This window comes from Mytilus californianus, unplaced genomic scaffold (assembly GCF_021869535.1).
Source record: "Mytilus californianus isolate M0D057914Y unplaced genomic scaffold, xbMytCali1.0.p SCAF_11, whole genome shotgun sequence".
Classification (NCBI taxonomy): domain Eukaryota; kingdom Metazoa; phylum Mollusca; class Bivalvia; order Mytilida; family Mytilidae; genus Mytilus; species Mytilus californianus.
This window is the reverse complement of record NW_026262593.1, coordinates 25288597-25303262: the sequence shown is the minus strand read 5'-3', so window position 1 is coordinate 25303262 and position 14666 is coordinate 25288597.

The window sequence follows — 14666 nt, the reverse complement described above, 5'->3', positions numbered from 1 at the left end:
ATCAGTATGAAGAAATCTATACTTTGACGCTATTAATAACTTTGAATAAACCAGAAGTAGCTTCCTATCAATTATTTAGAAAATTGATGTGGAAAGACCTTCAATTGTTCTTTGAACAATTGGTTTTTAATTTTTTTTTTTCTTCCGCCAAATTTTGTTCTTGCGATAAATGTTTGTTTCGCAATATGTTGCTTAGATATTTCTCATATTGTATCGTATAGTTTATGCGCTTTTAAATTTCACCCTGCTAAGCCGAACCATTTTCCTTGTAAGAGTTATCTCCCTATTTACTGTTTATCATCTGTGTGCATCTCCTTCGTAACAAAAAAAGATATCGACAAAATTCTTTTTCTAAATTGTTTGTTACATCCTCAGAAATTTTTGCCTAATTTGGATCGAAGCGATCCAGTGAGATCTTAAAGGAGTTATCTGCCTTTACCAAATTAATTTGTCGTTATGTTTTTGTAACACGTAAACCGTAAGCCGTATAAAAAAAATTTGACCAAAATGTTAGTCGCGACATGATATAACAGGAAAGTTTTTGTCAAAATGGTACGCGTCATTGTTTTAGGGGTTCCATGCCACTGAAATAGTAAAATGAACAAAATGAACTAATTATAGCCTCAAACTTTGCAGCTATCATGATGTATACATGCATCTTATCTTAATTTATCAACCAAGTTCAACCATTCTCCACCCCCCCCCCCCCCCCCCCCAAACCCCCAACCCCCCTTTTTTTTTCTTCTACTTTGAGGAATCCCATTTCGCCTTGAAGTTCAGTCCTGTACATTTTACTGTAAAAATGCAATCCTTCTGGTGTACAAACTTCTTAAATAGAAATTCATTCCTGCAAACATCGGCTCCAATTCATGTTCCCGTTAGACGCGGTCCGCTTGATTGAGAAATAAAATTCCATGACGTAGAAAAATCGTAAATATTGCTGAAATCCTACAATCAATTTTTTTAATCATGCATTAAAATACAAATCTGTGCTCCCGTAAACATGTGTACGTAAGATGCATGCATGATCCGTCATCAATGACCTGTAAATAATAAAGCCAATAGTGATCGTGTTTCTCCGATCAATACACATGTGCTCTGTTCAACGGTCTCCCCTGAAACTCCAGATATATATATTTGACCGTCACGTGACTTCAAAACACCCTCGCGAGCGCGGACCTAAAATTAGAATAAAACATGCCATATCCAAATATAGAATGTGAAACTTCCAAGACAAAATGTTACTCAGTTTTTATCTACAAGTTCAAACAAAATGCAAACACAGCACGTAAATGAAACCACGAAGTACGAGTTCTTATTAGAAAATAAGAGTAAATTTTAAATAAAAGAAGATGTCAGGACTTTTATTCTTTAGGGTATCCTTAGGCTGTCTGTTTGGGAGTGCAAGATGTATAAGTACGCAGCCACGTCGTCGGTCAGAATATCGACCTCTAAGTCCTAGGCCTCGCTAAGAGAAGGAGAGTGCCATGCAGACTTTCAGTCAATCAATCAATCAATCAATCAATCAATCAATCAATCAACCAACCAATCAACTAATCATTAAATATGTTTAATACGGGGTCCAAGATCGCATTTGTTTCTTTTTCGCTTGTTTAAAGAGACCCTATCCCATGGGTTTAATTAGTATATGAGCCAACCAATCAATCAATGGGTTTAATTAGTATATTAGCCAACCAACCAACCAACCAACCAACCAATCAATCAATCAAAAAATCAATTATTCATGTTTTGGAGGGGAAAGACCGTCTAACAATTGTTTTTAAAACAATTGATTTATATTGTAAATCTGCACTTTTAACCATTCTAATTCATCATATTTATCATAATATGTCTCACTGGCACACACCCAACTCTTTTCTTTCCTGTTCTGAACAATTATTAGGTCTTTCCACTTTTCTGTGGAAAGACCTATTGTATTTGTTCTGATTATTAGGTCTTTCCACTTTTCTGTGGAAAGACCTATTGGTTTTCTTCTGATTATTAGGTCTTTCCACTTTTCTGTGGAAAGACCTATTGGTTTTCTTCTGATTATTAGGTCTTTCCACTTTTCTGTGGAAAGACCTATTGTATTTGTTCTGATTATTATTATTGTTATTTTCTTCCGCCAAATTTTGTTCTCGCGTAAAATTTTTGTTTCGTAAGATGTCGCTTAGATATTTCTTATATAGTATCATACAGTTTATGCGCTTTTTATTTTCACCCATTCTAAGCCGAACAATTTTCTTTGTAGGAGTTATCTCCCTGAACACTGTTTTCCTTGTGACTGCATCTCCTCCGTAACCGTAAAAGAAAGCGACAAACTTATTTTATAAAATTGCTCGTTATATCCTTTACATGATTTGTCCTATTTTGACCGAAGCGATATGAATATTCCATATGAGAGTTATTTCCCCTTATGCATTTGATATAAGTGATATGCATTTCTATCTTGTAAACCATAAGTGATATAGACCTAGGATTTTTTTATTTGAGGTCCTTGATCCAAAAATAAGAAAAATAGGTCAAGGTCAGAGGTCAAGGTCATATTTTAAATTTTGATTTTGGCTTATTTTCAATTCTTTTCAAAAACCGTTAAGATATCGACAACATATTTTTTTCTAAATTGTAAGTTGCGACTTGTCGTAACACATAAATTTTGGTTAAAAGGGTACGCTAACATTAAATTGGAGTTTTCTCCCCTCTTTTATTAAAAGTTAAGCATATAGTGATATAACTCATGAACCATATACAATTAATACCTATAGTCTTTTGATTTGAAGCCCTTGGTTTATGACCTTGAAATTGAGCTCAAGGTAATAGGTAAAATTGACGTTCTAGATTTTGACCTTTGCTTTTACCTCATATGTGTACATGATAAAGCCATGGGACTTTTTGCATTACGTGGCAAGCCACTTGACTATGGAAAAGCCAACCGGAAGTGACCTGGTGTAAACCGGAAGTAGCTATTTTTTGTACTTATTTAATGTAAAAGTATATTGAACCATATATTTTTGGAATCAGTATCAAGTAAACTATCAAATAAAACCGGAAGTGACATTTTTCAAACCGGAAGTAACAATTTATCTCCCTTATTTATAAAGAAAGGTATAGAAACCATATATTTTTGGAATCAGTGTCAATAAGCTATCATTTGACGTTTAATATGATATATCTAACTGAGTTTTAATATTTCAATATCAAAATTGACCTTTATGGGTGGAAAGACCTTCAATTGTTCTCTGAACAATTGGTTTTTAATTATTATTATTTTCTTCCGCCAAATTTTGTTCTCCCGTAAAATTTTTGTTTCGCAAGATGTCGCTTAAATATTTCTTATATAGTATCATACAGTTTATGTGCTTTTTATTTTCACCCATTCAAAGCCGAACAATTTTCTTTGTAGGAGTTATCTCCCCGAACACTATTTTCCTTGTGACTGCATCTCCTCCGTAATCGTAAAAGAAAGCGACAAATTTATTTTATAAAATTGCTCGTTATATCCTTTGCATGATTTGTCATATTTTGACCGAAGCGATATGAATATTCCATATGAGAGTTATTTCCCCTTATGCTTTTGATATAAGTGATATGCATTTCTATCTTGTAAACCATAAGTGATAGAGACCTAGGACCTTTTGATTTGAGGTCCTTGGTCCAAAAAAATGAAAATAAGGTCAAGGTCAAAGGTCAAGGTCATATTCTAAATTTTGAATTTGGCTTTTTTTCACGTATTTCCAAAAACCGTATAAGATATCAACAAATTATTTTTACTAAATTGTTATTTGCGAGATATCGTAACACGTAAAGTTTGATTGCAAGTATACGTTGAGCGTAAAAGGGAGTTTTCTCCCCTCTTGTATGTAAAAATACGCGTATGGTGATACAACTCATTAACTAAATATAATTAAAACCTATGGTGTTTTGATTTGAGGTCCTTGGTTTATGACCTTGAAATTGATCTCAAGGTCATAGCTTAATTTGACGTTCTAGATTTTGACCTTTGCTTTTACCCCATATGTATACATGATAAAGCCATGAGACTTTTGGCAATAGGTATCAAACCGTTTCACCTTGAAAAAACAACCGGAAATGACCTTGTGTAAACAGGAAGTAGCTATTTTTTGTACTTTCTTAATATAAAAGTATATAGAACCAGATATTTTTGGAATCAGTGTCAAGTAAATATTCAGATCGTATCGGAAGTATCATTTTTCAAACCGGAAGTAACAAATTATATCCCTTATTGAAAACAATATTGTATAGAAACCATATATTTTTGGAATCAGCGTACAATAAGCTATCATTTGACCATTGAAATGACATTTTTAACCTAATTTTACTACTTTCATATAAAAATTCATGGTTTTTGGTGGAAAGATCTTCAATTGTTCTCTGAACAATTGTTTTTTTTTTTTTTTTTTTCTTCCGCCTAATTTTGTTCTTGCGATAAATATTTGTTTCGCAATATGTTGCTTAGATATTTGGTATATGATATCGAACAGTTTATGCGCCTTTGAAATTGACCCTGCGAAACCAAATAATTTTCTTTGTAGGAGTTATCTCCCCGAACACTGTTTTCCTTGTGCACGCATCTCCTCCGTAACCGTAAAAGAAAATGACAAATTTATTTTACCAAATTGCTCGCTATATCCTCAGGATGTTTTGTCCAATTTTGACCGAAGCGATACGTAAACTCCATATGAGAGTTATTTCCCCTTCTGTATTTGACATAAGGGATATATAAATGTATAGCATGGATGGTAAGTGATAGAGACCTAAGGTATATTGATTTGAGTTCCTTGGTTCATTTAAATGAAATTGAGGCCAAGGTCAAAGGTCAAGGTCATATTCTAAATTTTGACTTTTCCTTGTTATTTGATCTCCTCTGTCACTTTTAAAATTACAAATTAAAGAACTAGTGCAAAATGTTTGCTTAATTGTGATTAAGATATGATACATTTGGTCTGAAATAATCCAATGATATCTTATATGAGTTATTGTCCCTAAAATGATTCAATTTAAGGTTAATTGATTATTACTCCAACTTGGTACATGATAAAGCCATAAGATCTTTTGCAAAATGTTGGGTGACATATGACCTTGAAAAATGTCAACCGGAAGTGACCTTGAGTGAACCAGAAGTAGTCATTTTTGCACTTATTTCATGTAGAAGTACATAGAAACCATATATTTTTTGAATGGTCATACATTAATCTATCATTTGAGACAGGAAGTGATATTTTATAAACCGGAAGTAGCATATTATCTCCCTTATTACAGGCAAAAGTATATATAAACCATATATTTTTGGAATCAGTGTGAATAAAGCTATCATATGAGACCGGAAGTGACATTGTCTAAACCGGAAGTTGGCAGTTATCTCCCTTACTTCAGGCAAAAGTATATAAAAACCATTTACTTATTGTATCAGTATGAAGAAATCTATACTTTGACGCTATTTATAACTTTGAGTAAACCAGAAGTAGCTTCCTATCAATTATTTAGAAAATTGATTTGGAAAGACCTTCAATTGTTCTTTGAACAATGGGTTTTTAATTTTTTTTTCTTCCGCCAAATTTTGTTCTTGCGATTAGTTTTTGTTTCGCAAGATGTCGCTTAAATGTTTCGTATATGATATCGAACAGTTGATGCGCCTTTGAAATTGACCCTGCTTAACCGAATACTTTTCTTTGTAGGAGTTATCTCCCCGAACACTGTTTTCCTTGTGCATGCATCTCCTCCGTAACCGTAAAAGAAAGCAACAAATTTATTTCACCAAATTGCTCGTTATATCCTCAGGATGTTTTGTCCAATTTTGACCGAAGCGATACGTAAACTCCATATGAGAGTTATTTTCCCTTCTGTATTTGACATAAGGGATATATAAATGTATAGCATGAATGGTAAGTGATAGAGACCTAAGGTATATTGATTCGAGTTCCTTGGTTCATTTAAATGAAATTGAGGCCAAGGTCAAAGGTCAAGGTCATATTCTAAATTTTGACTTTTCCTTGTTATTTGATCTCCTCTGTCACTTTTAAAATTACAAATTAAAGAACTAGTGCAAAATGTTTGCTTAATTGTGATTAAGATATGATACATTTGGTCTGAAACAATCCAATGATATCTTATAGGAGTTATTGTCCCTGAAATGATTCAATTTAAGGTTAATTGATTATTACTCCAACTTGGTACATGATAAAGCCATAAGATCTTTTGCAAAATGTTGGGTGACATATGACCTTGAAAAATGTCAACCGGAAGTGACCTTGAGTGAACCGGAAGTAGTCATTTTTGCACTTATTTCATGTAGGAGTACATAGAAACCATATATTTTTTGAATGGTCATACATTTTAAAATCTATCATTTGAGACTGGAAGTGATATTTTATTAACCGGAAGTAGCATATTATCTCCCTTATTACAGGCAAAAGTATATATAAACCATATATTTTTGGAATCAGTGTAAATAAAGCTATCATATGAGATCGAAAGTGACATTTTCTAAACCGGAAGTAGCCAATTATCTCCCTTTTTACAGGCAAAAGTATATATAAACCATATATTTTTGGAATCAGTGTAAATAAATCTATCATATGAGACCGGAAGTGACATTTTCTAAACCGGAAGTAGCCAATTATCTTCCTTTTTACAGGCAAAAGTATATATAAATGGTGCCTGAAATTTTTTCATTCATGATATTTTTTATACACAGGATTTTGAAAACTGAAAAAGGGAATATTGTACTCCCATCGTGAGGTTCACATGTATGATTCACTCAATGTCCTTTTCCTCACTGATTGATAACTTACTTTTTATTAACTTTTTTCCAGATTCCTGTAAAGCGGGAACAGAGCTTCATATCAATTATTTAGAAAATTGATGTGGAAAGACCGTCAATTGTTCTTTGAACAATTGGTTTTTAATTGTATAATGTTTTCTTTCCATTTCGTAAAATCATGATTAATTAAAGTGCAATGAGAAGAATACATGAGGCCGAAAGTCATAACATTAAATAAGAGTAACAATAACAGAATATATAAACAATTTATAAAACAGTCGAAGAATTCTTATAAAAACTATATTGGAAAGCCCGACAAAATGACGTCAGTAAAACAAGACATGTATATATCAAACATTGGTCCGAGAAAACAGTTATGAAGTAGTGAATTTATCTAAAACAGATAACAACAAAAATATTTTAACAAAAATTAGCATCTGCTCTATCCAAAAAATATTTTTACAGTGTAGTGTATTAATTTTGGGACAATTATATATCAAAATTATAGAAAAGTAAAAAAAACTGTCACTCAATTTAAGGACAATTTTAGGTTATATAGTCTGACAGATTCAGATCTAGACATACTAATTTTTGACCATTAAGTATAGTTTACACATTAAGTATAGTTTGACTATTAAGTATAGTTTACACACAATCTATCAAAATTTATACTAAGCTAACAATATTAATAAATTGCGAACATAATATATTGGTTATAATAATGGTTATGCTTTATGACTCTCATTCTTCCCAGTGCTATTTTATGCCACTTTTAATGGGTTTTCAATTTTACGGTTTTGTTTGTGGTCAACACTATACATTGGGCAAGTAATTTACAGATTTACCGATTTGGTAGATCTATGTGACTCTTCAATTGTTTAGGGTCTAGAATTCAATCGTATATTGAAGCGGTTGTAATGATACCATCTCCATTAACAAAAAAAATAAATTCATTTCCTATTGCAAATACAGGTTATGTTAGGTTTATACACAGATATATAGGGGAGGTGAGTAACTCTCTGATAGGATTTCTTGTATTTCATAATTTTGTTAATTGATTAAACAAACTGTTTGAGAATCTTTTCATGCAAATTCAACGGAGCAGGGAACATAATGTGGCAGCAGGATCTGATTTAAATATTATTTTCTTCATTTGGTAAAATAATCTGACTCGGCTCCGTCCTCATACATTTCAAAATTATCCTTTCCATCACTTAGGTCCATAATGGCGTCTATGTGGTGAATAACTGATAAATATACGCATGACTATTTTGATGATTGAAGAAAAAACTCACCAGTCAGATAAAGACCACAGTTGAATACCGTCACATTGAACTTGATCAATAGTTGCTTCACCTGACACTTAAGAACCGTTCTAACAATGTTCTAAGTTTGTAGGAAAATAATCTGGTAAATAGATTTAAGGAAGCTTGCATTTTTAACGTACTATATTTTTATGCGGACAAGTGAAACTCTAAATTGCACAAAAATGTGGAAATGTGTTACTCCTCGTGTTACACTAACATCAGTCTATACGGCACTTGTGTTTTAATTTTCTTATGTTGATGAAAGGCTTGAGGGCATACAAAACAAGATGAACCCCGCTACATGATTATTAAAACCCTGTCTTAAGTCAGGAATATCGTCAGTGTCTCTTCAACATTTAGTGTTTGTGTGTCGTAAGTTTATAGTTAAAAACTATTTGGTGACATTTTGATGCCTACTTGTGATAACTTGTGATGTTAATTTTCAGCTGTCTCATTGACGCTATTTAACATGTACATCGACTTTCAATCATATGAAAACCTAGTATTCAATCTACGTTTCAGACCTGCATTTGTTAAGTTGAAATAATAACACAATCAAACATACTTGTTACCAGCTATTGCTATGAGACTACGATATAAACCGAAACACTTTCTCTGAATTTAACGTTTTCCCTTTCCTGTATTATATTTAGGCTATTCACAAGTGACGAACAAGTCTATTTTCTATTGCCTTGCAACCAGAATAGAATTAACCTTGGCGAGTCTCACTTAGTTTTATGACCAAAAAGAAAATGATTTATTTGAAACGATTATTACGTTTACTCATCTCACATAATATATAAATCATTCAGCGAATAAAATAAAAAGCATGAACGAAAATTCGTTGATAACTGTTATCATAAAACAAAACAAAAAAACTTATAAAAGAAAATGTGTAGCTTTTGTAACAATAAATGATATGGAACATGTCTCTTCTATTTATAATATTTGCGTATTGTGTATAATTTAGGTTGTTTTTGTTCTGTTAAGGCTTACAGGTTAGTTAGTGAATGCTAATTGAGTCACCGTCTTTAAACAAAATTATTGTTTATTTCATTATTATTATTATTATTATCATTATCATTATCATTATCATTATTATTTTTATTATTATTATTATTATTATCAATAAAGACTTCTTAATTTGTATTAACAATTATTAAGCAATGACTTAAAATACATTATGAAATGTCCAGTTGATACAATTCCATGTGTCTGAGAACTGGTCGTTATTACATGTCCTATACCGAAAAACCGGTTAATACAGAATTTTTACTGGTCTTAATAGGATTAAAACTTCGGTTTTTTGGTTCAAAAAGATGTCAGAAAATTCGTGTATTACGCGAAATTTAGATTTTAACAAGTTTGATGTTAGAGTTGTTGTTATTTTTCATATGTTATGCAATTTTTTTCCTCGAATATATACAATTATGTACCATAGAAAGGGTGTATACAAAGAATTGTCAATCGTAAAGATTATTTCTCTAAGGGCGCAGTCTGAAGTAAACAAAATGTGTAGGTTGACAATCGTGGATATGAACCGCTTCGTTTAATTATACCAAAGTTCGAATAATTGAAAATACATGTTAAAGAAACTCTTGTACATGTCTTACTGCAGTAACAAATTGTCAAAGCACTTACGTCAGAGTATAATTTTGTGGCTGAAAATGCCTATTATGTACAACAAATGACTCTTTCTGTAAAAATTTTGGTGGCCTGAAAAAGGCCGTTTGTGGAAGCTATCCTCGGCACCAGAAGGATATCAAATACTAGTACTTGTTTCTTCGTCACTCCAGTACAAGGACTTCAACCTGGCCGTTGGCATTTGTTTACATACGACAGTGATGCCATTTTGATAGGAGATAACTCGTGTAAAATTCGAAGGACTCAAAGGGTTAATTTACCGATGAATATAACGGTTATTCATCGCACAATATTCATATTTAAGGAAATTCAACATTCCTTGCATTAAAATGATAATTAACCCAAATAGTTTGTATTGATCCTGTATGAGTCATTCTTCAGTCATGTTTATCCTAAGTCAGCTTTTGAAAGTTATTCTAATTCATTGGTTAATAAAGATGTCATCAAATAGTTGCTTTCATATCAATCCTGTATGTTCTCGTAAAATCGTTTTAGGGCTAGATCAGATGTATTGGCCCTCGATCCAATAACACTAACCTCGACCCAATACGACTGTACTTGAACACAATACAGGATTAATATGATATAGTATTAAACATATGTATACATATGCGTACTTCCTTAATTCATTTCGTATATACATGTATATCTTTATGATTTTTGAAACGTGTCAGCTGAGTTTGCGTGTTTACAGAACTTAAACGATTTTATCTTTATCCATCTTAGCATATTATGGTAGATCATTAGACGTCTTATTTAGGAAATGTAAGGGATATCATATTTAAATAGCTTTAACATTGTCAATTAAAAAAAATATAGGACAAATGAAGTACAATAATGAAGGAAATGGGGACAGGAAGCATTTAAAAATGTCGGTAAAACCACACTGACCTGAATGTTTTTAAATGTTCATATTTGGAAGAGAAATGAAGACTATTGCACCATTCTAATTCTACAATAAGCGTTGTTGTCAGCTTAAGATATGCTAAATATATGTATGTTTCCTCAACAAGATCATATACAATAAACAATACTAAAATATTTTTTTTATATATCATATAATGTCCAGTCATGAAATGAAATAATTTTGAACATTTGCTTTTTAAACGGTCAAGGGAACGTCTACGTAATAGTGACATGATATTAGAAATCGGAGACATGGTTTTCGAGCTTGTGTCCTGTGTTGATTTATGAAAGCTAAACTTACTTAGTTGCTGTACAACTTGAAATGCTAATATAAATAATAACAAAGTTACGAAAAACATTCAAATCTTCACATATGGCTCCATTTTTCTAATATGAATGACATTGTGACTAAGATAAAGTTAATTAATTCTTCTTTACTTAAGTATCCCCAACTGTCTTTATCCCAAGCAGAGGACACATATACAGCATTTTTAATATTAAAAGTTGCATCATTTAAAAATGACAGTTGTTCTTCCTTAAAACTTTGCAAAATTTTAACAATTTAATCTTTATTCAACTTTAAATTTTAAAAAAATTTGCTACAGTGTTTGTGTGATTAGATGTTGTTTAAAGATTTACCTTCATCAGGAAAGCTCAAACGTAAATATTTGAAAGCCATGGAGGTGTACACTGTCAATCAACTCATGTAGTTGCCTCTAAATCACAATTTTAACCATTTGTTTTCCATTTTTGTCATTTATCGTTAAAACTATAATAAATAGACCAAACTCTGACCAGTAAAAACGACCAGCAAGACAAAGTTTTGGTCCACACAGTTTACATTCAAACCAATTATTATTGTTACATTATATAAATTGTATCCAAAGGACAGGTACTAAGTAATCAATACAGTCTCATTGGAACCTGTAGTTGATATATTTAACAATCTACAATAAATAAGGACAGAAAACGACATCCAGGAACAACAACTGTGGTGCACTGTAAAGATCTCTTCCTAACAATAACGACTCAACTTCGTTTAAGAATTGGGAGCTAAACGGTTTCCAAGAATTTTAACAATCACTGAACATGTTCCCCAGGACAACATCTAGTTGCACTGAGAAGGTCCTTGACATAGTTCTTAAGAATATATACAGTTTAGGGATGGGATTTGAATCATTTATTAGATGTTGACAATTAATGATATATTGGGTTAGTCATTACACCAGTCGAAACCCTTAGTTGCACTGATAGGAATTACAAAGGTAAGCAAGCATATATAAGTATTTGGGTAGATATTAAAACTTTCCGAAATAAGAAAATATAAAAGTATCTTAATTTCAATGGTCAAGTTCAGAAGCCCAAAATGATATGTGACACATCATTCTGAATGATGGAAATATATCAAACATATCACACGTCTGATGAAAAGGATAGACAAGTTAGTACCCGGACAAGAATATATCCCAACAAACCAATTATTTCAACCTTACGGTCAAAGTTTAAAGTCATAGTGATATGCGACTAACATTTGTACAGTCTTATGGTAATACACATTCCTGTCAAATATCACAAGTCAATGTAATATAAAATATAAAAATTAAAGAAATGGACAAAGAAGCTTGTATGAGAACAAAAAAGAAGAAGAAATAGAACAACAAGTACTACAACCACCAAAAGGTTAATGATCGTAACAGTATCTGCTTATGTGTAACAGTAGAAATATTTTGTTTTCATTTCTTAACTTTGTAACAATGATAGAATGGTCAATTGTCTATACACTATGAACCGGATAAAACTTTAACATTATGGCGGCGATAAAATTTCTACGGGATTTAGCTTTTTTCGGAATTTTGTGTGAACGTCATCAAGGTGCGCTTGGTTCCCTCAAATTTGTATCTTAGGAGCATAGATTTTTCTAAGAATTTGAATAATATCTTGATACCAATAAATGACGATAAGTCAAAAAACCATGCAAATTCCACTTGTACAAAAACCAACAATCTTCGTGGTCTCATCAGGTAGCACCTGTCTGATATTACCATATGTTTCAAAGGCTTCCCTTGTCTATTTAAATTCGACGTCCATGCTGTTGAGTTATTATTTTGATTGTTATATCAGTTGACTATATGTAGTTTTGAAATAACTGAGTGATGGTGTGTACTTACGACGTCTAGTGGGACAAAAGTCGAATGTCTCGTTAACATATACAAAAAAATCTGCTTGCATTCTTGTGGAAAGCATCAAATGCACAAAGTCTGGTAAATAAGACAGTTCCATACTCTTTACAATTGGAAAATAAATTTAGATATTAAAGATGGCAGACATAATTATCACTGACGAATTCGAAGATTCCTATATATTTTTTTTCTTGTCTTAAATCAAAAAGTTTTGTTCTGAAACTATATATATCTTGGTATATATCGTTTGGATTTAAATAAATCATTCTGATTATTGTTTAATTAACTTGGTATGTTTCAATTTTGACTATGAACATTGTTACTTTTATAAATCTGATAATACCATGTGTTTTAGCGAATTGTTTTGTAAAATATTCAACATGACATTTTTTTAATTTTGGAAATTACAATCTGAAAGTTAATCACCAGATTAGGTAAGCATTGTTTGTTTTGTTAGCAGTACAAAGTCATTGAATGCAAATTCTTCCTTCTTCCGTCAAGAAAGTTTTGGGTTTTGATTTAAATTGATGGAAGAGCTCCAAGATATTACATTATTTTGGCTGGCGTACAGTAGAATTTCCAGGTATATATATTTTTGTTTTATCTTAGTACGTAAAGAGGGCAAACAAAACTGCATGGGAACAGTTTGTATTTAGTGAATAAAACAATTACTTATATTAAATTAAGTGCGTACTAGTGGCCTATAAACTCGTTTCGTTTTCTAGTAGGTTTGATGAACCTTCAATGTTTTGCTATAAAAACTATATTTAAAGAAACTGGTTTTATACTTGTTTCTTGATTCCTAAAAAAAGTTACCAAACCTCCTAGCGTTGTTTGGGCAATTTAACAAACCAAAATTAAAACTATTGATTTGTTTCATTACTGGTAAACCTAAACCGGTTTTATATCGGTTCTTTTTTAATTGTTTGTTAATTTGTGCCTCGTGCCGATGTATTGAGATAAGTCATTTTCAAATGAATTTTACAGTTTGTTCTTATGTTGTACTATAACACCACTGTCCCAGGTTAGGTCGAACGCTCGCAAAAATGTTTAACCCCGCCACATTCTGTATGTGCCTGTCCCAAGTCAGGAGCTTTAATCCAGTGGCTGTCGATTGTTCATGTCTGTCATATTTGTTTTTCGTATATTGTATTGTATAACTTGGCCGTTATTTTTCTCGTATGAATTGTTTCACACTTTTTTATGTCGATGCCTTAATAAGCTGACTATACGGTATGAGTTGTTTTCATTGTGGGAGGTCGTACGATAAAATTTTCAGCTTAAAACTTCTAAACGTAAGTGAAAAAAATGAATATTGGACACTATCTTTTAAATCCTGAAGTTCAGGAAAACAATGGTACCAATAAGATTTAGAAAGCATTTTGGAATATGACGCGAAAATAGTCTTGCGTTACAACTCTTTACAAACGTATATGTATAAAAGTATTAACAAAAATACCGAACTCCAAGGTAAATTCAAAAAGGAGAAAGTCCATGAAACTTGACAAAATCAAAAGTTAGACTATATCAACCAATACAACGAATGGAAACCCAACAAGCATCTTCCCCGACATTTTAGTATTGATTTGCAATATCTTTTGTTACTAAGATTTTATATACAAGTATACATCATTTACATATGTTTTAAGTTCATTTAACGATATGTACAAACCTTTAAATATAATAATGAATACACCTTTGTCAACTTCCTTATCAACATACAATTCAATTGACGAAATAAAAAATAGTATTTCAAAAGAGTGATTTCAATGACACTTATAGAGGTAAGTAAGCATTGTTTGATTTATTTCAGTGTACATTAAAAATTTTAAATATGTCCTTCTTCCT